This window comes from Lissotriton vulgaris, chromosome 2_1 (assembly GCF_964263255.1).
Source record: "Lissotriton vulgaris chromosome 2_1, aLisVul1.2, whole genome shotgun sequence".
Lineage (NCBI taxonomy): Eukaryota > Metazoa > Chordata > Amphibia > Caudata > Salamandridae > Lissotriton > Lissotriton vulgaris.
The window spans coordinates 235,639,261-235,643,183 of record NC_141687.1 but is presented as its reverse complement, the minus strand read 5'-3'; the positions used below and the strand labels follow the sequence as shown (position 1 = coordinate 235,643,183).

General features: G+C 42.9%; 1 pseudogene; it reads left to right on the top strand.

The window, feature by feature from the left end:
- Nucleotides 1-1,127: 1,127 nt before the first annotated feature.
- LOC147729907 (uncharacterized) lies at nt 1,128-3,648 on the top strand (annotated as a pseudogene).
- The last annotated feature ends 275 nt before the right edge of the window (nt 3,649-3,923 follow it).

The window sequence follows — 3,923 nt, the reverse complement described above, 5'->3', positions numbered from 1 at the left end:
TTACAAATCAAACGCGGGGGAAAGTACAGTAAAAAAAGAGTAGAAACAGTCCAATTAGTTCCAAATAGCTCTGCTATTGGAACTGATTTACATGAAGGTAAAAGTGTAGCTTGTACAAATATAAACCCGGACCAATTTGCCCTATTAATCCGCACTATAGAAGCTAAGATAGAGGCAAAGATAGAAGAGCTGATGAAACCCTTGACATCTAAATTGGATACTGTGGCCCTAGAAGTTAACAGATTAGGTGGATTGATAGCAACACACTTGGCCTCAGCCTCGGCCGAAAGATCTAGGGCTGTGGACAAGGGTCCTGCTGGAGAGGGGCAGGGAACTGGTAGATTGAACTCTCAGCAAACTAGCCAGCATATAACTGTAATCGAAACTGCCTCACCTGATCTCACACCACCAATCCGCCAGAATAAACAGGCTACAGTAGATCCAGAGGGTAACCCGGATACTAGACAAGTAAAGAAATGTCGCTACATCAACCTCCCTCCTGATTGCGCACCTTATGTGGCTGTTCTAACAAATGTCCCGCCTATTGATTGTCACTCTGTTCAGTCCTACGAGGAATCCCATGAATCCCTAAAAATAAAACAGTATCATGGTTGAATAAAAGATGTGGCTTTCCAATCACATACTCTGATCAAATATTGTTAACGAGAAGGTTGAACTGGATTGGCCCGTCCAGAAAGACATCTAGTGGGGATTGTATTATTGTTAATTTCAAACATCCCCAAGACGTCGCAACAGTCTTATTAAGAGCGGCCTCCTTAGTTTACAATGTGAACAGTGTATGTGTACGCCCACTTGGTTACTTCTACACCCATCTAATTAAAGCCCCTCCTAATCCTAGGAAAATCAGACCATTTTTTTCTATTCAGCCTCCGGCCCCCGAAGTAGCATATCTGTATAATGTTGATAACCATTGCATGAATGGGTTCAATGTTGCAACACAGAATAGATTTGATTTACTCTCGGGTCTGGAAGCGTGCGATTGACGTGAGGAATCTGAGAGACAGGGAAAGGAGAGATTGGCTGAAGTCGGATGTACGGAGATCACACGGGTAAAAATGAGTCAAAACAATGTAATTTCTTGGAACATTGCGGGATTGGGTGCTAAAATGGAGGACTGCAATTGGATTAGGTATATTAAGCAGTATCAGATTATCTGTTTGCAGGAGACTTGGTCAGTTGAATGTGACCATTTCCTTGAAGGGTATAAGGCATTCTATGTCCCTGCAATAGCAACAACCAGGGGAAGACCTAAGGGGGGAATGGTCACGTTCATTTCTGTTGCATTATCTTGTAAAGGACGCAGAGTCTTAACAAGCAATTCTGGAATCATTGGTTTAATTTTAACTGGAGAAAACTGTATGGCCGGTTTGGTCAATTTTTATAACGCTGTCAATCCATGCTCAGTTTCCAGTCAGATATTAGCACTGAATGTCTTTATTAGTATTAGATCATGGGTGATTTTAATTTTCACCCTTGTGGTATCCCCCTTTTGAAAAGTATTTCGGATTTGCATTGTGCACGATCCGAGGGTTTGCATTTGGAACACACGACTGAGGGGGAACTCTTTAATGATCTATTGAATGATCTGGATTTGACGCTGACCATGGCATTGATGGATCCTACCAAGTGTTTTGAGACCCCAACTTTTAAGGGGCATGGGAGGGGAACTTTCATTGATTATGTATTACTTACATCTTCAATGCAGTCCTTTGTGGATTCTTTCACTATCGAAGACAGTGAATTTAGTGATCATAACCCGCTCACTGTTCACCTGAGGGGTCCATGGATAGTTAAAGAAGGACCGAATCATATCAATGGTAGGGTGAGCACAACTGATAGGAGACGCCGACTAAGATGGTCTAAGAGCACCCCAGATCTGCTGTACAAAGACATTAAAGCCATTTGTGCAGATGAAATCATGGTTTGCACTCAAGAAGGGTCACAGCCGAGTAAGGTCCTCAGTGCCTTCCAAAGTTTATCGGACAAGGTCTCTCAGCTGCTGTCGGCTCCAGCAAAGAATTTAGAGAATGTGGGACCAAAATGGTTTAACCATGATTGCTCTAAAGCAGCAAGAAATCTAAGGTTGGCACTGGTAGCTAAACCAAGAATAAAGGCGACAGTTCAACTGTGCCGGAAAGAATACAAATCTACCATTGCCAAACATAAGGAATCCCTAAGAGAAGAGGCATGGAGTGAGATTCTTGATCCCACTACTTTGCGGTGTAGCTCCAGATTCTGGGCGGAAATGAAGAAACCTTTTCTGGTCCAGGAGTCGGGTGACGGTTTGGAATGCTACATACCAAAGGAGGAGAGGGAAGCACACTTCAAGCGACTATATTGCTGCTCGATGGATGACATTTCTAACCCCGCCCCTTGTAATAATGGTGAAATAATTAGTTTTGATAGAAGTGTGGTTACTGAGGGTATTGTGGGACTAACAGCCGGGAAAGCTCCCGTTCCCGATGGGATTCCTCCAGACTTATTCAAGTCTGAGCCAAATTTCTGGGCACCCATATTAGAGTCTGTCTTTAATGCTGCTGTAAAAAAAGGTTGTCCACAATCATGGGGGGTTTCTGCGATTGTCCCGGTTTTCAAGAAGGGGGACAAAGGTAGCCCACATTGTTGTAGACCTATTTCATTAATAGACTCTATGGTTAAAATAGTAGGAAGAATCCTACTGCAGAGACTTTCAGACTGGGCGCTAGAAAATAACATCATGTCCATCTCCCAGTATGGTTTCTGCAGTGGCAGCTCAACAGTAACTCAGTGCCTTAATCTCTTTTTAATATTAAGTAAGTACACTGTTGCTCAAAGGAGTACCATCCACCTCGCCTTCATGGACTTGTCCTCAGCTTTCAACTGTGTAAACAGAGAAAAGTTATGGCAGTCCATGAGGGTGAAGGGTGTAGATAGTGGAAATGTTGATTTTCTTGTTGATCTACATAGCAATACTAGAGCAAATGTGAGATATTCTCAAGATCTGAGCACAACAAATAATTTTGACATCAGAAAGGGTGTTCGCCAAGGATGTATCTTGGCCCCCTTCCTTTTTAATTTTTATATTAATGAGCTAGATAGCGTGTTGCAGAACGTACCGGCTGACTGCCCCAGAGTCGGCAGGCGGGGAATTCCTGTACTTTTATACGCAAATGATGCGGTTTTAATTTCCAGAACTGAGAGGGGTCTTCAATCTCTATTAAATGCTTTTAAACTGTTCATGACGGAAAGAGACCTTTTGGTCAACAATTCGAAATCATTTGTTATGCAAGTAGGCCAACAACCAATTCAAAATTGATGTAGTAGTAATCCCCATATCAAAAACGTTCTTGTATCTTGGGGTTCTTTTTGATACTAAACTTAACTGGGGTCCTCATCTTGCAAAAAAGAAAGGGGAATTGGTCAGGGTCAATGCTTCCATTTTTAATTTTGCATCGAAACTGGGGAAAAAACCTACTAGTGCCATGTTGAAACTTTATAATGCAAAATCAGTGGCAACTGCTATATACAGTAGTGAAATTTGGGGGTATGTTGCCGGTGAGCAGCTGCAGATTGCTGAAAACTTCTTCATGACCCGTCTCCTGTGTGTCCCTGCAGGTACGTCCAATCTTGCAGTACACGAAGAGCTAGGGACGCAATACCTAAGTGACACTTTTTCCTTACGCCTGTTGACCTGTTGGTTAAAACTGTGGTTGAATCAGGATATACCACTGACACATTTGATTGTGAGGGACTATCTGATCCAGGACAAGGCAATGGGCACCCCATGGATAAAATACCTGAAATCCAGCTTTGCTTGGCTTGGCCGCCTGGATCTGTTTGAACACCCAAGTCAGATTGTAAAGGGGGATCTGGAGTTAATTAAAAGGGCCTTCCTCATGGACAGGAAGACCCAGAAGGAAGGA